Source organism: Ailuropoda melanoleuca, chromosome 2 (assembly GCF_002007445.2).
Source record: "Ailuropoda melanoleuca isolate Jingjing chromosome 2, ASM200744v2, whole genome shotgun sequence".
Taxonomy (NCBI): Eukaryota; Metazoa; Chordata; class Mammalia; order Carnivora; family Ursidae; genus Ailuropoda; species Ailuropoda melanoleuca.
Window position 1 is genome coordinate 21,355,287 of NC_048219.1, and position 25,162 is coordinate 21,380,448.

Sequence of the window (25,162 nt, forward strand, 5' to 3'; positions counted from 1 at the left end):
GAGGAGCCTGATGTGGGGCTCGATCCCGATCCCGTAAGGCTGGGATCATGCCCTGCCGAAGGCAGACGCTTAACCGCTGTGCCACCCAGGCGCCCCCACAAGTAACTTTTTAAAAAGCCCTGAAAACAACAAACAAATAAAAACAGGAGGTTTGTTCAAATCAGGATACAAAATCCGGCCATTACATTTGGTTGATTTGTCTCTAAAGCTACAAGTTCCTCTCCTCCCCCACCTCCAATTATTTACTGAAAAATAATACGTTAGCTTAGAGAGACTTGACCAGATTCAGGTTTTTTGGTAAAATTACTTCGCAGGTTGTGTTGCATACTTCCTAATACATCACATCAGGAGATACATAATGCCTGATGGTTTTTCTTTTTGTGCTCTTAGGACTGATCGCTGCGTTCAGGTGTTATGAGCCTGATCCATCCATTATAAAGTTCCCTGTCAAATTTCTACCTAATAGTTTAGTAGTCATTGATGATCATTGCCTCAATCAATTATTTCATTAGAGTGGCTTTATTTTTTATTTCAGTTTTGACTCTCTCACCTTCTCTGGCTCTTAACACCTTCATCTGTAAAATGAGGAAAGAATCATGTAAAATGCCCAATTCAGTGTCTGGAACACGGTGGGCTTTTAACAAAAAAAGTGACAGAAATGACAACCATGAAAATTGCTTAGTATTCATAGGAAAAACAAGGACTTTATAGAACATCATCTTTGTGATGATCTTTCAATCACATTTTCCTAAAGTGTGAAAAGAAAATGCATATATTATGAAATCATCCAGCTTATCAAATATTCAAATGTCCAAGAACTACTGGCTTTTAAAAACAGTCTCTTTTACCAATTGTAAGTGTTGGAATGATTAAGATAATGGATGGATTGGTGGGAGAAGGCATAGGCAGACACAAAGGAAAGCAATAAATATATGTTTGCTTCACTAGTGGCTCCAGCAGGCCATAATGGTCCAACTCCCAATATTTCCTTCCTTCATACAGCATATCTTTTTGATGCAAAGCAGTCAGGGATGGTAGGTCTGGTAGAGACCTGGCTTTTTGAAGAAAACAGTCAATCAGGCAGCTGTTCCCCTGGTGGCCCTATCACTTCATTCAGAAGGAGAAACAAAAACAAAAAACCCTCAAGTGCTTTAACACAAGCAAGCCCTGAAAATGTACCAAATACTCTCAAGGAGTTCCTGTTTCGTTTTGCAAGCATTACATCCCCACCTCAACCCATCCCTAAATCACAAAGTGAGGTTTGCCTTGAGAAAAGAGAGACCTCATTTCAACTTTCTGTTCTGTGGCTGAGATAGCTTCCCCACCTGGTTTTCACATTGTTTAGAGATTTAAGAATAAAATTGTATCACAGTCCCTTCTCCATTACATATCACAATGGCTCTAACATCTGTTTCCAGGAAAATCTCTGGCCTTCTATAAACACCTTCTATGAAGTAAGCCTATGAATACCAGCATGTTATCCTATTAGTATGCCATGTTTTCCTTGCCTCCAACATGCTCCAACTGCCAATGAGTAATGGGGCAAATCTCAAAAAGTGTGCAGAAATGGCCTCACAGGCTCCTAACAACCAAATTATTTGCAGGTGGTCCTTGCTAGAGTTTGCCACGCTTATACGTGCAGCAAGAGCTCTGAGAACCTCATGATTAGCAAGAAATTGTTAACAATCCATGAATGCCCCACGTATTAAAAGAGTTCTTATTCTCCTGCCTTCTAAACTAAATAGTGACCCAGAAGAAATTGAAATGACTGAAATTCTTTACTTAATAATTTTCTTTCCCCAGAATCAAGGCTGGAGAATCCAGGGCATGGGCTAGACCCCAGCTTGGACTAATCAGAAAGTACCAAAGATTAGTTTTCCACTTGTGGAAAACAGAAATAAAATTTCCCTTCCCCAAGTAAGAAAATCCTATGTTCTTTATGGCTTAGCTCAAATATCACCTTCATATGAAAACTCACCTGTTGCCCTAATGCTGAATTCAATCATATTAAATGAAGATGCTTTAACATTTCTGACTATGAAGTTTATAATCTAGTTCACAAGAGAGAGAATTTTACCCAGAATCAGATAACAAGAGACACTCATTTCACAGATGAGGAACAGGCTCAGGGAAGTTACATAATTTGACCCAAATTCATTGCGTGATTACAGTCATGATAACAGAAATTAAAATGACCGAAACTTCACATTCTGAAACATCTTGGGTTTTAAAAACTATAAAAAATAAATTTGTAAAGGATTTCTTCAAGTTAATATACTTCCTAAATACAGCCAAATTGCTTCTTTTGATTAAAAAAGAAAATAATTTTAATTATATTTTTTGAGCACTTACCATGTGCTAGACACTAAGACCTCTTATAAGCACTATTTCATTTAATTCTAACCACAATGTTATGTGTTTAGTATTATCTCCATTTTTTTTAATAGGTAAAGAAACTGAGGCTTAGAGAAATTAATTAACTTGCCTAGTTTACACACCCAGTAAGTGGCAGAGTTAGGAACTGAACCTAGATAGTCTGGCTTCAGAGTCTAAGTTCCTAAAAACCACATTTTATTTGTATTAGAATGTTGCCCAAACATCAACTTCATTTTCCTAGTTTAGGAAAATCAGAGTAATGTTTGGTATTGCTTCTTAAATATTTTTTTTTAAACTAAGACACTGCAAAATCATCCTAGTTCAATTTTCATCTTTTTTTTAACATATAGTCAGCTACTATGATAATTACCAAAGTGACAGAAAATGGAATCCTAATAGAGACAAATTAGAGAATATGCAATATCTGGCCTCTCTGGTCAGATTTAATTTGGTAACCTATAGCACATGTCTTTTCCTTGGAGATTATAAGAAGTTCAAAGAGCCAAAATACATAAAAATGTTAATCTCTCTCTTTTTAAAAAGTATCTTAAATCGAAGTCAATTCATCCATTCAACTAATAATTATTTAACATCTACCATGTGTTAGGTACCAAGAATAAACCCATGAAAAGACCAAATAATCCCTGACTTTATGGCATTTATATTCTAGCTGGAAAGACAGGTATTAAACAATTAAGTTCACAGGTAATTATTTAATTCTAATTGTGATAAGTGGTATGAAAGAGAAGTACAGGATGATAGGATAGCATATAATATGAAGACCGGATCTGGTTTAGGACAAGGGATTTCCTCGAGGAAATAACATTTTGAGCAAAATTTCATTGAATAAATAATAATTAATTAAGTGAAAGAATGGGGAATGACAGAATAGTGGTAAAGAATACTCCAGGTGGGCCCCCCCCCAAAAAAAAAAGCATATATGCAGCGATGCTGAGGCAGGAGGAAGAAAAAGCTATGCTAAGGCTAGAGGTACTAAGGATGAGAGGAACATGGACTATTCAAAGAATACAAAGAAGACTAGCAACTGGACATCCAACAGCAAGAGGTAAAGTGGCCTGTGTTGAGGCTGGGAGAAGCAGGCAGGAGTCATGGCTCTGGAATTCACCCTAACTCCTCCCTCTAGAGGGAGGTCACTAAATCCTATGGATTCTGCCTCCTGAATATCTCTCCGTCCTAGCCCCTCCCCTCTAACTCCCCTAGCACTGCCTCAGCTCAAGATCATAACAATCTCCTGCCTAAATTAACGAATCTTTCTGCCTCCACATCTTATTCCCTCTATCCATCTTCTATAACATGAGCAGAATGATCTTTCTAAAAAAGAAATAAAATCATGTCATTCCTAGTAAACTGTAACCTATTCATTTTATATTCTTGCTACCTAAAACAGAGTCTGGCATAGAATAAACATTTATAAAAATGTTTGCTAAAATGAATTGCTTAAAATCTTTCCAATGGTTCCTAATTGATTACAGGATAAAGTTCAAACTTTTTATGATGTGGCTTCTTTCTATCTCTTCAGACTTGCTTCCCATCACCTCTCAACACACTAAACTATTTGCATATTCTTGACTATGCTCTGTTTTATTAGCCATATATGCCTTGTATATGAAGTTCCCCGTACCACGTGTGACCTTCTCACCTTCTCATCCTTAATTCTCCACTCAAATGATAACTATTTCGGGAAGTCTTCACTGATCCCTGATCTCTTTGGAGAATTAAATGTTTCTTCTCGAGCTCTCATTTTTAAATCAGTGATATCCCTCTCATAATTGTCATCAGTGTAATTAATAGATTGTATATCTGTCTTTTCTTTTTAGATTGTAAACTCCTTGAAAGCAGGAGTTATATCTTTTTCATCTTTATATTTTCATCTCAGGCACACTGAGGGCACACACATGGCACACACATGGCTTACTACTGGAGTTTAGTGTTTGTTGATGTGTGAATGAATAAATGAACACTAAACGGAATCTTTAATTTACATATTCATATCCATGATTAATAGAGAATTAAGCATGTTTATAAAATTATAAAAGCATGTTTATAAAATTATAAATTATAAAATGATAAAATTCCTGATTTTATGATTAAAATATAACCAGACAATAAACAATTTTACTGGGATGCTGAGCACAGCAACAATAATTTTTACATAATGCTAAAAATAGTAAAGCACGAAGATTATTTTCCATAATTCATATTTATACCTCAAAGGGACAGCTGTTATGCTTCTGCCAATTTTCAACCCAAAATATAAAATATGAGCAGTTTTATTAGCTAACAATTACTGGATACTTACTGTGTATCAGACAGTGTTCTAATTACTTTCCATGTATTAACTAAATCCTCAAAAGAACCCTCCAAGATAGGTTCATTTATTATCCTCACTGCAGATGAGGAAATTGAGGCTTAGAGAGGTAAAGAAACTTGTCTAAGATCACACAGCCTGTGAGAGGTAGTGTTGGGATTTGAACACAGGTAGTCTGGCTTTAGAGCCTACACTTTAAACTACTACAGTACATCAAATATGACTATGCAGTTTATATTATGTATACAAAACTTAATAAAAGTAATTAGCAAGTACAATTCTACAAAGATGCACTAATGACAATTCACTAAACTCTGATGTTTGCCTGGTTTCCTGGGCAGCTGTTCAAGGCAATGAAAACTGACAAGTGGTCTGTGATGCTTTCACAGTTGGAATGGAGATGGACTCATGAACTCATCTGTACAAGACAATGTTTCTGCACAGTGAGTGAATTATCTGCTGAGAGTTCTAAAGGAAAGCACTTCTCAGTACAGCCCTCTGACACCACTCAAAGTCTTTGTGTTTCTGAGTGCAAGAAAGGCTCCAGTAAAGCTTGAGCAATTAAAACCACTTTGCTCATTGCTCTTTTGATTCACCAGACCCATGAGCAGGTGCTAATGCATGAAAATGAATGTAGTTTCAGCCAATGGAAGAGAAAAGGAGAGCTGTGGTTTACAAAAAGAATAATTTTTCTTATAGTCATTGTGTGTGTGTGTGTATACGAATACTTTCCTCTTGAATAAATTTGGTTTTGATAAACTCTATAGTGTAAATTAGACCTTCTCACTTAATTCCTGTCTCCTGGATGGCCACAGCAATATATCAGCAGCCACTATTTCTCCTTTCTGTGACCTAACGAAACAGTAGCCACAAGAAGGCTTAAAACAGTGAAAGTGACATCCTCAAAATAACTAATTTTCTTTCCAGAAAGCCTTATTCAAAAGCTGGATAACTACTGCCTGACAGAGAGCACTGGAATGGCTTTGTGGACTCACATTATGATATAAAGAGCTCAGGAATCAGGATATTTGAGTTCCAATTCCAGTATTCCTCAATTCCTCTTTGCCTCAGTTTCTTAATTATGCAAATGAACATAATAATACTTATATGCCTATCAGACTCATGTGAAAGTAACTTGTAAAGAACACATTTCTCAGAGATACCATTCAATAGCAGTTCCAACTGGCCAGGGCCAGGGCCTACATAAGTTCACAAGAAGCAGATGGCACCCACACACTGGGTGAGGGTGCGAGAGACTGCAAAGTGAGGAGCGGTATTGTTATCCGGGAATACAAATGATGATGCCCCATTACTCTGAGAGCTACTTGGTTTGTTTGTATTAGAGAGGTCGGTCTAAGCTTCTTGGAGCAGCTGAGTAAGCTGGGGGGCCCTTCTTGTGGCCATCTGCTCCCCTCCCAGGCTCCTCTGGCAAATCAAGAGGTTTTCCTTGTATTAACCTCGGAAGAGCAGCCACAGGCCCTTCTCAGCACCAGCTTCAGCAGGCAATGGTCTCTGCTCTCCATCTGTGCCAGCAACTACGGTTAAAGAACAATGAGGCTTCCCAAACCCAAGCATTCATTCACTTACAGAGATACTTTTGTATCACCTAGTTTTCCAGTACTCTTTTACTTGGATCTCTCTAAGGGGATTAGATGTATATTTTAGATGACTGAGTCATTTTTCTTTTGTTATTTTAGAAACATGTTACATAGAAAAAATAAAATGGCAAGAATCTGCCTGGAAAATTCACTTAAAAATCTAACATGCATAAAATATAATCAATTTTAAAATAGTAATTTCATTTCCCCCCCAAACATTCTCTGGAGTCTAAGTTGCCTTGTACATTGATGGATAACCAATCTATTCAGAACTGCAGATCTGATGCATGCTCCTCAGTTCACAGATCTGAACACAGACTGGGGAAAAAAAGTACCAAACTCCTTAAGCAGTTGTCTGCAGAAACACTGTGCATACATACAAGGTACACATGTTGCCAAAATGGATGTTATAGGCTAATAACTACCACCTGGATTATTTATTTCAACAGAGAAAAGGGCAACATGTAATTGAAAATGATTTCAGAAATTACCCTATTCCATTAGTAGGCTACATCAATGGGGGAAAATAAAAACTGAATAATAAACTGCTTTTCCAAAGGAAAAGGATACACATAGCTATTTTTGATCAACCACGATATTGTGTGATCAAATGTTTAAGGGTCTTCAAGATAGCATTCAGGTTTATTTTAAAACATTAAAATATTACCCAGATACCTTTTTCCTAGAGGAAAAAGATTTCCTGGCTACTTCTCCAAGACTGTGTACACTGAATCAAGTCAGCAGAATATACTGAAGCTATACTTCAGTGAGTTAATATATACATATTGGTGTCTGCATACCATGTTATTAGGGTTCTCATATAACAGTAGCTCGCTCCCTCATTGCAATATCTAAAGACCCCTCATTTAAAGCAAAGTCTAACCTCAAATGGGCTAAAGAAAAATGCTACATTCATGCTTATGCATAAATATCAAATGAACTGTAATCAAATTCTTACAGCAATCAAAAGACTCATTTTCAGGCGATCTTAATCCTCATCTTTTCTTAACTCCACGACATTTTATTTCCAACATGGCCTTTTTAATATGGAGATAAATGCATATCCCACATAACATTCTTTATTTAAAGGTTTCATACACTAGTAAGAACGCCATTCCTAACATTTACAGCATTTTGGACAAGGCCTCATATTACCCTCTAGTATTATTCTTTTGTTCCATCTTGCAACTTGACCTGTGTGGGGCAGTAAGAATGTCAAAACAAATTTGATTAGGACAATGCTTTTCATTTTGTTTAGAAACTGGAGCAAAACCATTTTTCCACATTCTAGAGTAACCTGATTCCACACAAACACCAATCAAATGGAAGACATTCTCATGAAGTCTTCATTCAGCGTTCTAAATGCATTCACACCATCCACTGGATCTGAGCAGCAGCTCTTCACAGGAAAAATCTCTAGGGTCAGCAACTCTTCTGAATCAAAATTACATTCTTACTGTACAATCCCATTAATTGGCCAGCAACTCCTTGTGTGCACTGTTATATGGCTTTTAACTCCTTTGCTTTTCTAACCCCAAAGGCAGGGGATAAATTTGCTAAATAGAATATTTCTCCCCTTGTATACTTCCTCTCTAGAAAGACTCCCTGAAAATCTTCAGAATATCTAAACTGCGAATTATGCATTTATGGATTCTCATGCTGTGTGATATAATTTATTTTTCTCTTCTTTAAATTGACTTAAATTTGTGTATAAAACAAAATAGTCGTCATCTGAACCAAAGCTCAATTTATTCTGGCCTGGTCTCCGAATTACAGCAGACTAGAACTCAGAAGGCGTATATACACAGGAAAGAAAAGCTTCCTTCTGTGAGTCATAAAAAGCAAACTTGGTTTTTGAGTAGCCTGTAGGAAAAAACAGCTATGAAGCTTTCTCCATTATAATCCAGGTCTAGATTCAAAAGTTCTCTATGGTCATGTAGGGATTCTCAAGACCAAGAATGCTGGTGAAGAAGAGGGCTGTTTTTGTAGGTAAGGAAGTACAGAGTGTCGTCCTGGAGGGGGAACACAAATATTCTTACCGGAGAGGGTGCTAAAAGATAAAAATCTACAAAGTCCACAGATGAGAGCCAAAGAAGTTTCTTTCTTTGTCTCAAAGATCTAGGACATGGGGCGCCTGGGTGGCTCAGTTGGTTAAGCATCTGCCTTCAGCTCAGGTCATGATCCCAGGGTCCTGGAATAGAGACCCACATCGGGCTCTCTGCTCAACGGGGAGCCTGCTTCTCCCTCTCACTCTGTCCGCCGGTCCTGTGCTTGTGCGCTCTCTCTTTCTCTCTCAAATAAATAAATAAAATCTTTAAAAAAATAATAAAAAATAAAATAGGATACTAAAAAAAGAGAAATAGCAAAGGGAATGACAAAAATACAATTTGCATGTCAGGATCTCGTTCCTACTTATCTAGATTACTACTTCCAATGGTCTGGAAGCTAGTCTCTTTTCACCAAACTAACCAACACTAAGGCACAACTAGAAGTAGCTATGGTATAATGAAGAATACATTACACTTTAAACCAAAATATCTAAGTCTGGTTCCTGACACTCACTAGCTGGGTTATCTTAGTCAAACCCAACAGAGAGCTAGTCTTTACATCACACCATTATCATCTTTACTGATAATAATCTGTTTACTTGTATTCTATTGTATCTATTTCCTGGATTACAATGAGGCTTAAATAGGGTGAAAGTGTAACATGCAGTACAGCTGGTTAAAAATAAGCTGCACTTAAATGCCTGGGTGGCTCAGTCAGTTAAGTGTCTGACTCTTGATCTCAGCTCAGCTCAGGTCTTGATCTCAGGGTCCTAAGATCAAGCCCCACGTTGGGATCCACATTGGGAGTGAAGCCTTCTAAAAAAAAAAAAAGCTACAATGGAGCAACATCCTAGAAGGAGTGGAACTCCAGATATCAAAATATCAAATACACGAATCACAGGCTTCAGCCCATTCTAGGTGTCTACCCATATTGATAACCAGAGGGATAATTTAAGTAAAAGATGTTATGAGGACAATTTAAAACTAGTTAAGTAAATTCTGCAATACAGAAAATTAAATGTTCATATAAAACCTCTTGGTTTTAGAATAACTAATGGTAAAATTCAATTTGTAATCATAATAAAAACTACCAACAAATAGAAAAATAAGGGGATTTCCTAAATCTGATAAAGGTTATCTGTAAAAACTTACACCAAACATCAAACTAAATGCTGAAACTCTGTTGTTGGTAATTATTTTTAAAGATAATTAAACAAGAAAGGGATGCTACTATCACCTTTTTATCTGACTTTCTAGTGGCGGTCCAAATCAATACAAAAGGCAAGGAAAAGAAAATGAGGACTAGAAAGGAAAAAGAAACCATAAGGTCCATTTTTTTTGTAGAGGATACGATTATGGAGTTAGAAAATCCAAAAGAATGTACAGATAAATTTTTTTAAAAAGATTTATTTATTTATTTGTTAAATTTTTTTAAAAAGATTTATTTATTTATTTGTCAGAGAGTGAGAGCACAAGCAGGGGGAGCCACAGGCAGAGGGAGAAGCAGGCTTNTAAAAGATTTATTTATTTATTTATTTGTCAGAGAGTGAGAGCACAAGCAGGGGGAGCCACAGGCAGAGGGAGAAGCAGGCTTCCTGCCAAGCAAGAAGTCCAATATGGGACTTGATCCCAGGGCCTGGGATCATGACCCGAGCCAAAGGCAGACACCCAACCAACCGAGCCACCCAGGCATCCCTCTATAGATAAATCATTAAAACCAGTGAATTTAGCAAGGTTGCTGGATATCAATATATAAAAAGCAGTTGTATTTTAATAAACCAGTGGTTAGAAAATACAATTTTAAAATGATACCATTTACAAGAGCATAAAATTTCAAATATTTAGAAATAAATATAACTAAAGATATATATAAGCCTGCCAGAAAAACTATAAAAACATTCAGAAAGCAATAACCATTAAAAAATTGATAAATTAGACTTCATTAAATTTTTTGCTCTTCAAAAAGACAGTTGAAAATGAGGGAAGACAAAGACTAGAAGAAAATATTTGACAAACATATCTGCTAAAGGACTTGTATACAGAATGTATAAAGAATTCCACAACACAATAAAAAACCCATACATCTTATAGTATTTGGTACAACTGTAAACAGGATTAATTCCTTGATTTCTCACTGCTGGTGTATAGAAATGCAACATACTTCTGTGTATTGATTTTATATCCTGCAACTTTGCTGAATTCCTATATCAGTTCTAGCATTTTTTGGTGGGGTCTTTTGGGTTTCCTATATAGAGTATCATGTTGTCTGCAAACAGTGAAAGTTTGACTTCTTCCCGGCTGATTTGGATGCCTTTTCTTTCTTTTTGTTGTCTGATTGTGGAGGCTAGGACTTCCAGTACTATGCTGAACGACAGTGGTGAGAGTAGACATCTCTGTCGTGGTTCTGACCTTAAGTGAAAAGCTCTCCGTTTTTCCCCTCTAAGGACGGTATTAGCTGTGGGTCTTCCGTACATGGCTTTTATGATGTTGAAGTATGTTCCCTCTATCCCTACTTTCTTGAGGCTTTTTTTTTTTTTTATCAAGAAAGGATGCTGTAGTTTGTCAAATGCTTTTTCTACATCTACTGAGAGGACCATATTGTTCTTATCCTTTCTTTGATTAACGTGGTGTATCATACCTTGATTGATTTGTGGGTGTGGAACCACCCCACAGCCCAGGAATAAATCCCACTTGATCGTGGTGAATAATCCTTTTAATGTTCTGTTGGATTCAACTAGCTAGTATCTTGTTGAGAATTTTTGCATCCACGTTCATCAAGGATATTGGTCTGTAATTCTTCCTTTTAGTGGGGTTTTTGTCTGGTTTTGGAATCAAGGTAATGCTGGCCTCATAGAATGAGTCTGGGAGTTTTTGTTCCATTTCTATTGTGGGGAACAGTTTCAAAAGAATAGATATTACTTCTTTAAATGTTTGGTAGAATTCCCCTGGGAAGCCATCCAGCCCTGGACTCTTGTTTGTTGGGAGGTTTTTGATTACTGATTCAATTTCTTTGCTGGTTATGGGTCTGTTCAGATTTTCTCTTTCTTCCTGTTTCAGTTTTGGTAGTTTATATGTTTCCAGGAATTTATCCATTTCTTCCAGATTGCCTAATTTGTTGGTATATAATTGTTCATAATATTCTCTTATAGTTGTTTGTATTTCTGCAGTGTTGTGATCTCTTCTCTTTCATTCATGATCTTATGTGGGTCCTTTTTCTTTCCTTTTTTATAAGTTTGGCTAGGGGTTTATCAATCTTGTTAATTCTTTCAAAGAACCAGCTCTTGTTGATATGTTCTTTTTTTTTATTTCTATATCACTGAATTCTGCTCTCTTAATTATTTCCCTTCTTCTGCTGGCTTTAGGCTTTATTTGCTGTTCTTTTTCCAGCTCCTTTAAGTGTAAGGTTGTGTATTTGGAGACTTTTCTTGCTTCTTGAGGAAGGCCTGTATTGCTATATACGTCCCTCTCAGGACCACCTTTGCTACATCTCAAAGATTTTGAATTGTTGTGTTTTATTTTCATTTGCTTCCATGTATTTTTTAAATTCTTATTAAATTTCCTGGTTGACCCATTCATTCTTTCTCTAATTCCATGTATTTGTGATCTTTCCATTTTTTTTCTTGTGGCTGACTTCAAGTTTCATAGCACTGTGGTGTGAAACTATGCATGGTATAATCACAGTCTTTTTGTACCAGCTGAGCCCTGATATGTTACCTAGTATGTGGTCTGTTCTGGAGAATGTTCCATGTGCACTTGAAAAGAATGTGCATTCTGTTGCTTTAGGATGAAATGCTCTGAATATATCTGTCAAGTCCATCTAGTCCAGTGTGTCATTCAAAGCCCTTGTTTCCTTGTTAAACTTCTGGCTTAGATGATCTGTCCATTGTTGTGAGTGGGGTGTTAAAGTCCCCTACTATTATTGTATTATTATCAATGAGTTTAAGTTTCTTACCAATAGATTTATATATTTGGCTACACCCAAGTTAGGGGCATAAATATTTATAATTGTTAGATCTTCTTCGTGGATAGACCCCTTAATTATGATATAGTGTCCTTCTTCTTTTATTACCATCTTTGGTTTAAAATCTTGTTTGTCTGATATAAGGATGACTACTCCAGCTTTCTTTTGTTTTTTTTTTTAAGATTTTATTTATTTATTTGACAGAGAGAGAGACAGACAGCGAGAGAGGGAACACAAGCANATAAATAAAATCTTGTTTGTCTGATATAAGGATGACTACTCCAGCTTTCTTTTGTTTTTTTTTTTTAAGATTTTATTTATTTATTTGACAGAGAGAGAGAGACAGACAGCGAGAGAGGGAACACAAGCAGGGGGAGTGGGAGAGGAAGAAGCAGGCTCCCAGCAGAGCAGGGAGCCCGATGCAGGGCTCAATCCCAGGACCCTGGGATCATGCCCTGAGCTGAAGGCAGACGCTTAATGACTGAACCACCCAGGCGCTCCTCCAGCTTTCTTTTGATGTCCATTGCTTGATAAATGGTTCTCCACCCCTTCACTTTCAATTTGGAAGTGTCTTTGGGTCTAAAATGAGTCTCTTGTAAGCAGCATATCGATGGGTCTTGTTTTTTTTAAATCCATTCTGATACCCTATGTCTTTTGATTGGAGTATTTAGTCCATTTACATTCAGAGTAATTATTGAAAGATATGAATTAGTGCCATTTTATTACCTATAAAGTCGCTGTTCTTGTAGATTGTTCCTTTCTAGTCTTTGTTACTTTTGGTCTCTCTTTCCACTCAAAGGGTCCCCTTTAATATTTCCTGTAGGGCTGGTGTAGTGTTCATGAAATCCTTTAGTTTCTGTTTGTCTCGGAAACTCTTTATCTCCCTTTCTATTCTGAATGACAGCCCTGATGAACAAAGTATTCTTGGTGGTATATTTTTCCCATTTAGCATACTGAATATATCATGCCAGTCCCTTTTGACCTGTTAGGTCTCTGTGAACAGGTCTGCTGCCAGCCTTACGTGTCTATTCTTGTAGCTTAAGGACTTTTTCTTATGGGCTACTTTCAGGACTCTATCTATCTATCTTTAAGATTGAGCCCCCACTGAGCAGGGAGCTTGATGCGGGGCTCAATCTCAGGACCCCTGGATCTTAACCTGAGCCAAAGGAAGACGCTTAACCAACTAAGCCACCACAACACCCCCAGGTGCCTTTGCATTTTGCAAGTTTCACTATGATATGTCTTGGTGTTGACCTGTTTTTATTGATTTTGAGGGGAATTCTCTGTGCCTCTTGCACATGAATGCCTGTTTCCTTCCCCAGATTAAGGAAGTTCTCAGCTATAATTTATTTAAATAAACATTCTGTCCCTTTTCCCCACTCTTCCTCTTCTGGGGCCCCTATGATATGGAGATTATTTAGCTTACGGAGTTGGAGTTGCTGAGTTCCCTAAGTCTACCTTTGTGATCTGATAGTTTTCTTTCCCTCTTCTTTTCAGATTCATTATTTTCCATAATTTTATCTTCTATATCACCTATCCTCTTCTCTGCTTTTTCAAACCTCGTAGTGATTATATCCAGTCTGTTCTGCATCTCAGTTATAGCATTTTTTATTTCAACCTGACCCTGACTAGTTTTTAGGTCTTTTATCCCTGCAGCAAGGGCTTCTCTGCTCTCTTCCAAGCTTTTTTCAAGTCCAGCTAGTAGTCTTATAACTGTTGATCTAAATTCTTGTTCAGATATATTGCTTATATTTGCTTTGAGCAAGTTCCTGGCTGTGATATCTTCCTGACCTTTCTGTTGGGGAGAAAACCTAACCAAAGACGTAAAAGATCTGTACTCTGAAAACAACAGAATGTTTATGAAAGAAATTGAGGAAGACACAAAGAAATGGAAAAACAGGGGTGCCTGGGTGGCTCAGTTGTTAAGTGTCTGCCTTTGGCTCAGAGCGTGATCCTAGGGACCTGGAATTGAGCTCTGCATCAGGCTCCCTGCTCTGCTGGGAGCCTGCTTCTTCCTCTCCTACTCCCTCTGCTTGTGTTCCCTCTCTTGCTGGCTGTCTCTCTCTCTGTCAAAGAAATAAATAAAATCCTTAAAAAAAAAAAAAGAAAGAAAGAAATGGAAAAACATTCCATGTTCACGGATTAGAAGAACCAATATTGTTAATACTATACTACCAAATATTGTTAATATTATACTATCCAAAGCATTCTACAGATTTAATGCAATCCCTATCAAAGTAACACCAGCAGTTTCACAGAGCTGATACAAACAATTCTAAAATTTGTATGGAACCAGAAAAGACCCAAATAGCCAAAGTAGTGTTGAAAAAGAAAACCAAAGCTGGAGGCATCACAATTCCAGACTTCAAGCTGTATTACAAAGCTGTAATCATCAAGACAGTATGGTACTGCCACAAAAACAGACACATAGATCAACAGAACAGAACAGAGAACCCAGAAATGGACCCTCAACTCTATGGTCAACTAATCTTTGACAAACCAGGAAAGAATATCCAATGGAAAAAAAAGACAGTCTCTTCAAAAAATGGTGTTGGGAAAACTGGATAGCAACATGCAGAAGAATGAAACTGAACCATCTTCTTACTCCATACACAAAAATAAGTTCAAAAAGGAGAAACCTAAATGTGAGAAAGGAAACCATCAAAATCCTAGAGGAGAACACAGGCAGCAGCCTCTTTGACGTCGGCTACAGCAAATTCTTGCTAGACACATCTCCAGAGGCAAGGGAAACAAAAGCAAAAATGAGCTATTGGGACTTCATCAAGATAAAAAGCTTCTGCACAGCAAAGCAAGTAATCAACAAAACTAAAAAGCAACTGACAGAATAGGAAAAGATATTTGCAAATGACATATCAGATAAAAGGCTGGTATCCACAATCTATAAAGAACTTATCAAAAACTCGAGACCTAAAAAATAAATAATTCAGTTAAGAAATGGGCAGAAGACATGAACAGACATTTCTCCGAAGAAGACATACAAATGGCTAACAGACACATGAAAAGATGCTCAACATCACTCATCATCAGGGAAATACAAATCAACACTACAATGAGATACCACCTCACACCTGTCAGAATGGCTAAAATTAACAACACAGAAAAATAAATAAATAAATAAAATTAATAACACAGGAAACAACAGATTTGGTGAGGATGCAGAGAAAGGGGACTGTTGGTAGAAATGCAAACTGGTGCAGCCGTTCTGGAAAACAGTATGGAGCTTCCTCAAAAAGTTAAAAATAGAACTACCCCATGACCCAGCATATGGCACTACTAGGTACTTATCCAAAGGATACAAAAATACTGATTCAAAGGGGCACATGCACCCCAATGTTCATAGCAGCAATGTCCACAATAGCCAAACTATGGAAAGAGCCCAGATGTCTATCAGCAGATGAATGGCTAAAGNTATCAACGGATGAATGGCTAAAGAAGATGTGGTGGGTATATACACACACAATGGAATATTATTCAACCATAAAAAAGAATGAAATCTTGCCATTTGCAACAACGTGGATGGAACTAGAGGGTATCATGCTAAGTGAAACAAGTCTGTCAGAGAAAGAAATACCATATGATTTCACTCATATGGAATTTCAGAAACAAAACTGATGAGCATAAGGGAAGGGAAATAAAAATAAATGGGATAAAAACAGAGAAGACGACAAACCATAAGACTTAATTATAGAGAACAAACAGGGCTGCTGAGGAGAGGCTGGTAGGGGGATACGGTAATGGAATAATGGGCAATAAGAAGTGCACTTGACATAATAAGCACTGGGTGTTAAATACAACTCATGAAACACTATATCTGACCCCAAAATTAATAGTACACGATGTGTTAACTAACTTGAATTTAAATAAAACCAAAAAAAAAATTAAAATAATAAAAAAATAAAATACCCCACACAACCCAATTTTTTTTTAAATGGGGAAAAAAACACCAAACTGAACATACTTCACAAAGGAAGATATGTAACTGATTAATCAACACATGAAAAAGTGCTCAACATCTTTCATCATTACAGAAACGTAAATTAAAACCATAATGCGATACCATTACACATGTACTAAAATGGCTAAAATTAAAAAGAATGACACCACCAAATGTTGGCCAAAAAGTGCAGCAACCAGAACTTTCATATACTGCTAGTGAGAATCACATAAATAAGCTGGTGAATTAAAAAATTATATAATCATTTTACATATAGGTACACTGACACAAAAATTCCAACCCTAGATATTTAGCTGAGAGAAACGACAAAAAAAAAAAAAAGCCCACACAAAGTCTTATATAAGAATATTTATAGCAGCTGTAGTCACAACAGCAAACAAATTGAGAAAACTCAAATATTATTCAAAGAAGAGTGGACAAACTGTGGGATATTCATACAATCAAATACTGCTTATGCATTAAAAAGGAATGAACTACTGATACACATAATAATACAGTGAATCTCATAACCATATGCCCAGCACAAACAGATATATACTATATATAATCTCACTTACATAATATTCTAGGAACAGGAAATATACTCTAAGGTGGAAAATTAGGAAAAAAGTGGCTACCTCTTAGCAGGTTGGGAATTGCCACAAGAAGCCACCTGAAATAAATTTTTGGATACACGAAAATGTTCTATATCATGTAACTGTGGATTATGCTTCAGTATTACAACAGTATTACAACATTTAACAACATAGACAAATGTCATAAATGTAATGTTGAATAAAATGTCACATAAAAAAGTATACTTTAGTGCATGATTATGTTTATATAAAGTTAAAAAAACATGCAACTTTAAGTTATAGTATTTAGAAATACATGCTTAAGTGGAACAATAAAGAAAAGCAAGAAATTGATTACCAGCTGATCATTGCAGTAGTTATATTCCTAAGGAGGGCAGACACAGTGATTGGGACGCAGCATGAATAAGTGTTAAAGGGTGTTGGCAATATTCTCGTTCTTGATCTGGAAGTGGTTAAATGAGTGGTTTGCTTTGTAATATAACACTGAGTTGTACAAAATAAAACCATGATAAAATAGTATGTTTTAACTAAAAAGAGGATAATAGAAGCTAATTTTCCAGGTTTCCCTATTATAATTTCATTTTCAATTTGTAAAATTGTAAATTATTATTTATTTACAAGAAGACTAGTGCATGTATATAAGTGTACAATAATGTATAATAAATGATAGAGAATATAATTTACATTAGAAACCCAGGGAAAGTTAACTTTATTTTTTTTTAAAGATTTTATTTATTTATTTATTTTTGAGAGGTGGGGAAGGGTAGAGGGGGGACAAAGAGAGACAAGCAGACTCTGTGCTGAGCACAGAGCCCGACCTGGGGCTGGATCTCATGACCCTGAGATCATGACTTGAGCTGAAACCAAGAGTTGGATGTTCAACCAACTGAGCCACCCAGACACCCCGGGAAAGTTAAATTTAAAAAGTAATATGAAGACCATTTTGAAGACAGGAAGAAAAAGTAGTTTAAGATTCTTCACTGAAAGTGGCATTTGACTTAAACTACTTAAACAAAAAAGCAAATGTCAGCTCATTTAACCAGGAAGTTCAAGTGGGTGACTCCAAATTTAGGCATGGCTGGATGCTGTGATTCAAGTAATGTTATGGAAAATCTGTCTTCTTTGCTTTCACAATAGCAAAGATGAGTCATTCCTACAACATAAAAACATGATGTAATTTTCGCCATCTTTAAAAACAAAAGCACTAAAGCAATAAAACAAAACAAGAACCCCAAAATAAATAAAAACAAAAGCACCTACTATTGACTTCACTTTTCCTGCCCCATCATCTCATTTCTTTGTTCCCTTTAGAGCAAGACTAGAGTTGTTCATAGTTTCTAATTTGTTTCCTCCCACTCTTTCTGAACCCATTCCAATCAGGTGCCCCTCCCTTTCCAGGGAAAATGATTTCAGCCAAGCCACCAATGACCTCCATATTGCTAAATTCAATCAGCATTTCTCAGTCCTTATCTTACATTTGACACAATTAACAACTCCCACATCTCTGATACTTTCTCCATTGTATTCCAGGAGAACACACTGTCTTGGTTTTCATTTTATCTTATTGGACTCCCTCCTTAGTTTTCTTTGCTGGTTCTGCTTCCTCTTCCCATTTCTCAATGTCAGAATGCCCCAGGGTCCTTGATCCTTTTCTCTACTTCTACTTAACTCCCTTCGTTGTTTCAATTAGTGCCTTTGCTTTAAATAACATCTTTATGCCAATGACTCTCAAATTTATATCACAGATAAAGCTCTCTCTTACAAAAACCGGACTCCTACATCCAACACCCTACTTGGAGGTTTACATTAACACTTGGAGGTCTTGATAAACATCTCAAACTTAACAAGACCCAAACCTGTTTCACCTGTAGCTTTCCCATCCCAATTGATGGTAAACTTCATCCTTTCAATTGCTCAGACCCAAAACCTTGCAGTCATCCTTGATTCCATATCCTATATCCAATCCATCAGGAAATTATACTTGCCCTACTTATAAAATACTTCCAAAACAATTTCTCAACATTTCCACTATTTCAACTCTGGTCCAAACCTGGATTATTTCACTAGCTTCCTAACAGGTGTACCTGCTCTACCTTTCTACTCCTTCTTCAATCTATTCTCCAAATAGCAATCAGAGTGATCTTTTAAAAATCTGTCAGATCCTGACACTCCTCTACTCAGATACTTCCAGTGGTTTCCTATTTCATTCAAAGCTGAGAGTCTTACAGTGGCCTAAATAGGCTATGAACTGGCTCCCACTTACTTCTCTCACTTCTTTTTCTTATTACTCTGCCCCTTACAGTTTTTGCTGCTCTTGAAATGTACTAGGCACAGTCCTCCCGTAAGGCCTCTGGTCTAGCTGTTCCTTCCAAATATCTGCTTGGTACACCCTTCCTTCAAGTAAGTCTTCTTAGATGTTACCTTCTCAGTAAGGTCTACCCAGATCACCCCATTAAATACCGAAACTGTTCTATCGCCCTGCTGCCATTCCTGCATTCTAAGTTCCTTCAAACCTTATTCTCCCATTCCCTTTTTCTCTAGCACTTACTAACACATTATGTAATGTATTTGCTTATTATGTTTATCATTGCTTTCTTTTGCTACAGTGTAAGCCACCACAAGCTCAGGGATCTTTGCTTTGTTCATTGATGTATCTCATGTGCCTAAATTGCTTGACATTCAGTTAATACTTATTAAATGTGAAATGATTGCTACTGTTTACTTTAGGCTCACAGAACCCTTATGACTAATATTACCAGTTGAAAGCACATGCATTTGATTGAATCCTGAATCAATCATCCTAGTGAAGAGGTCGAGTATTCAGTCAGCCAGGNCAAATGTCAGCTCATTTAACCAGGAAGTTCAAGTGGGTGACTCCAAATTTAGGCATGGCTGGATGCTGTGATTCAAGTAATGTTATGGAAAATCTGTCTTCTTTGCTTTCACAATAGCAAAGATGAGTCATTCCTACAACATAAAAACATGATGTAATTTTCGCCATCTTTAAAAACAAAAGCACTAAAGCAATAAAACAAAACAAGAACCCCAAAATAAATAAAAACAAAAGCACCTACTATTGACTTCACTTTTCCTGCCCCATCATCTCATTTCTTTGTTCCCTTTAGAGCAAGACTAGAGTTGTTCATAGTTTCTAATTTGTTTCCTCCCACTCTTTCTGAACCCATTCCAATCAGGTGCCCCTCCCTTTCCAGGGAAAATGATTTCAGCCAAGCCACCAATGACCTCCATATTGCTAAATTCAATCAGCATTTCTCAGTCCTTATCTTACATTTGACACAATTAACAACTCCCACATCTCTGATACTTTCTCCATTGTATTCCAGGAGAACACACTGTCTTGGTTTTCATTTTATCTTATTGGACTCCCCCCTTAGTTTTCTTTGCTGGTTCTGCTTCCTCTTCCCATTTCTCAATGTCAGAATGCCCCAGGGTCCTTGATCCTTTTCTCTACTTCTACTTAACTCCCTTCGTTGTTTCAATTAGTGCCTTTGCTTTAAATAACATCTTTATGCCAATGACTCTCAAATTTATATCACAGATAAAGCTCTCTCTTACAAAAACCGGACTCCTACATCCAACACCCTACTTGGAGGTTTACATTAACACTTGGAGGTCTTGATAAACATCTCAAACTTAACAAGACCCAAACCTGTTTCACCTGTAGCTTTCCCATCCCAATTGATGGTAAACTTCATCCTTTCAATTGCTCAGACCCAAAACCTTGCAGTCATCCTTGATTCCATATCCTATATCCAATCCATCAGGAAATTATACTTGCCCTACTTATAAAATACTTCCAAAACAATTTCTCAACATTTCCACTATTTCAACTCTGGTCCAAACCTGGATTATTTCACTAGCTTCCTAACAGGTGTACCTGCTCTACCTTTCTACTCCTTCTTCAATCTATTCTCCAAATAGCAATCAGAGTGATCTTTTAAAAATCTGTCAGATCCTGACACTCCTCTACTCAGATACTTCCAGTGGTTTCCTATTTCATTCAAAGCTGAGAGTCTTACAGTGGCCTAAATAGGCTATGAACTGGCTCCCAGTTACTTCTCTCACTTCTTTTTCTTATTACTCTGCCCCTTACAGTTTTTGCTGCTCTTGAAATGTACTAGGCACAGTCCTCCCGTAAGGCCTCTGGTCTAGCTGTTCCTTCCAAATATCTGCTTGGTACACCCTTCCTTCAAGTAAGTCTTCTTAGATGTTACCTTCTCAGTAAGGTCTACCCAGATCACCCCATTAAATACCGAAACTGTTCTATCGCCCTGCTGCCATTCCTGCATTCTAAGTTCCTTCAAACCTTATTCTCCCATTCCCTTTTTCTCTAGCACTTACTAACACATTATGTAATGTATTTGCTTATTATGTTTATCATTGCTTTCTTTTGCTACAGTGTAAGCCACCACAAGCTCAGGGATCTTTGCTTTGTTCATTGATGTATCTCATGTGCCTAAATTGCTTGACATTCAGTTAATACTTATTAAATGTGAAATGATTGCTACTGTTTACTTTAGGCTCACAGAACCCTTATGACTAATATTACCAGTTGAAAGCACATGCATTTGATTGAATCCTGAATCAATCATCCTAGTGAAGAGGTCGAGTATTCAGTCAGCCAGGCCTCTTATGTACTTTCATGTGGAGTTAGGAAGAGAAGTGGTCAAACCTATCTGAGTCACATGAAATGATTTCCTCCTAAGAATAAAGGACAGCATTACCAAAAGAGGTAAGGGAAAGTATGCTGGACAGGCAACACAGCACACCTGGAAGGAAGTATAGAGTAGTAGTTAAGGGTGGTTAAGGGACAGACTCCAGAATCAGGAAGCCTACACTGTATTCGAGCCAGGCTACTTGCTAGCTGTGAGACCCTAAGCAAATTATCTATGCTTCTGTTGCTTCAGTTTCTTCACTTGTAAAACAGGGATAAGTAATAGCTACCTCATAGAGTTGTAGTAAGTATTAAAAGTTTTAATGCATATAAAAACACTTAGAGGAGGGCCTGGCATATAGTAAGCATTATAGAAATGTTAGCTATTGTTATTGTTACTGTTTTATTTTTATTATTATTAACTGAGGCAAAGTATTCCTCATCACAGCAACTGTATCACAGCACTTAAGGCTTGGTGAGATACAACAACAAAGAATAAGACCTGCGGGGTGGCTTGCTTAATTCATCATCTTATCAAGGTGGTTTGCTTAATCATCTATACATATATCCACTCAATGCTTATGCTGTGCCTGGCACTTGGCCAGTTCGCCTTTAAGGAGGGAACAGTCTACTGTGGGGAGACATTTAGCAAATAAAAGCAATCACATTTTACAGGTGCTATTTTCTTTTCTTTTTTTCAATATTTTTATTTTGTTATATTAGTCACCATACAGTACATCCCCAGTTTTTGATGCAATGTTCCATGATACAGGTGCTATTTTAGTTCCATACTTCCTACAATCTCTCATCTTTCTATTCTAAGACCCAATTTAGATACTAAGCCCTTAAAAGTCAGAGATGTCTTCTACTTTATATCATCATTAAGCATTCTCTAAAAATTTTAAGTAAGCTCTATACCCAATGTGGGGCTTGAACTCATGACCCCAAGACCTCATGACCGACTGAGGCAGCCAGGCACCTCAAGCATTCACTAAATTTTTAATAATCATCATAAGTCTAGGTTTAGTGGCAGCTCTTGACCCTTAGCTTAATGCAATAGTACAATGAAGTATTTAATTTCTGTGGCAGCAGATGACTAGTTGGCCAATTCAGTGTTTGGCTTATGATCAATTGCTACACTGACTTTTTATTTACTTTAAGTTGTCTTCTACAAAACCCGTGGGATTACCATGATCAACTCTGAGGTACAAGGAGAGGACTAGGAGGCTTGAAATTGTAAGAAGACGATGGATAAACCTCATAGTATTTCACTCAGACACTCATGGGTCACTATATCACCATTTGAAATGTCAGACTAAATGAATGCAATAGTTGGTTGCCTTTTGATTACCTTTAAAGATAAGAAGTTCCCTGTCATTGGAAATAATAAAGAGAATATGACCACCTATTTTATTCATTTTAATCATTCACTTGCATGCAAGATCCCATGGAAAGTATTAAAAATATAGTAATGAGTAAGGTATAATCCTTAACATTGATCTCAGTGTCTAATAGTTGTAGGGGATACAACTATAAAGATTTTTGAATCATATGGTAAGTTTTATTTTTCATTCATTCATTCATTTAAATTACATTACTGACTGCCTAACCTGTGCCAGGCACCATGGGAATATAACTGTAAAGAAGACAGAAACAACTTCTACTCTTATGGACCATAAAATTTATTTTGTGCAGTGATGCTGATAGAGTTGGTATAGACAACCTCCAAGATTTCTTCTAAATATGGGGTTCTTTTATTTCCCTATAAATCAAGGTGTGATATATGACATGTCAAGCTGGAGACTAAACTGATGGCTATGACCCACAACTACAGGTTGGGAAGAGGTTAGGAAGTATATAGAAAAGGAAAGAAAGGGGAAAGGCAAGGCAGAAATAAAAGAAGGGGACTAATATAATAAACACTTGCACTGTTATTTTTTCTTCTCATCTTACAAATAAAATACTTGAAGTTTATAGAGGTTAAAGAACTTTCCTGGGGTCACACAGTTAGTAAAGAGCAGAGCCAGAATGTGAACTTAGTCAGAAGTCTAGTACTGTTTCTTCTTCATCTTGTAGATACAGAAGAAAAAAATGTTAAAGTAAAGGGGAAAAGCAGGACATTAGGGAAAGCAGGCTAGAGGGAGCTCTGGATGATAGATGGCCATTCAGAAGTAGAATAAAACTCAAGCCCTTGTTAAAGAACTGGCATGCTGCCCATCAACCATATTCTACCCTGTGTCTCAATTAAGGCAGCTCTATTCTTGTTCAGCCAGATTTGCTCTACCTTAAGACCATCCTCAATTTAGCTTCCTCATATCCGTGACCAAAATTTACTAAACTTTCCCCACCTTCAGCTAACAATTTCTTTGAATAGGATAAAAAAAAATCAGAATACTTAATTTAAGATAATACAGTGACCACATCCAAGTCCCCCAAATAGGCTGTTTTGCTGAAAACCACTACTCTGAGTTTCAAGAATGTGATGCTTGGCAAATGCATATTTCTAAGCTCCATTCCACATACAGTCTCTTGGCCAATGGCCTATATTCTGCATTTTAAATAAGCCTATCAGGTGATTCTGATACAAAGTAAAATATACCAAACAATGGGGGACGCCCCAGGTGGCTCAGTCGTTAAGCATCGGCCATAGGCCCAGGGANTTCCACATACAGTCTCTTGGCCAATGGCCTATATTCTGCATTTTAAATAAGCCTATCAGGTGATTCTGATACAAAGTAAAATATACCAAACAATGGGGGACGCCTAGGTGGCTCAGTCGTTAAGCATCAGCCATAGGCCCAGGGAGTGATCCCAGGGTCCTGGGATTGAGCCCCACATCGGGCTCCCTGCTCCGCTGGGAGCCTGCTTCTTCCTCTCCCACTCCCCCTGCTTGTGTTCCCTCTCACTGGCTGTGTCTCTCTCTGTCAAATAAATAAATAAAATCTTTAAAAATATATATATACACCAAACAATGGGACTCTAAAGGAATGATTATAAAACCATATTATCATCTGATCTATCCAGTATTTTCTCAGGAAGCCATGTATCTTAATGGGACAGCACATCCTTACAACAAGGATAAAATGGAGCACTTGATAAGGTAAAAAAAATAGTAAGAGCACCCTTATATTAAGTGCCCCTCAGGTGGACACCTTTTATATCTTTTTCTTACAACAACCTCAAGATAATTAGTATCATTTTTCATATTAATAACTTGAGGTTAAGAGAAGCTAACTTTTTTTTATATTTTGTTTATTTATTTGACAGAGAGGGAGAGAGTGTGCACAAGCAGGGGGAGCAGCAGAAGGAGAAGCAGGCTCCCCACTGAGCAGGGAGCCCAAAGCAGGACTCGATCCCAGGACCCTGGGATCACGACCTGAGCCTAAAGCAGATGCCCAAATGACTGAGCCACCCTGGCACCCCAAGAAGTTAACTCCTTAACTTCACTTAGGAAGTGACTTTCCTACATAATTTGTGAGTAGGAGAGCTTGGATCAAACCCAAAGCAACTTTTTAAAATTCTGCACAGGCATCTCTTCTTTCAGAAAGTCCATCCNGGCTCCCCGCTGAGCAGGGAGCCCAAAGCAGGACTCGATCCCAGGACCCTGGGATCACGACCTGAGCC

The 25,162-nt window shown here is 37.3% G+C and overlaps 1 protein-coding gene across 1 annotated transcript in view; it reads right to left on the bottom strand.

Annotated features, from left to right (window-relative positions):
- ZSWIM5 (zinc finger SWIM-type containing 5) overlaps positions 1 to 25,162 on the bottom strand; it is a 198,608-nt gene that overhangs the window by 74,804 nt on the left and 98,642 nt on the right. The gene's annotated exons all lie outside the window — the stretch shown is intronic.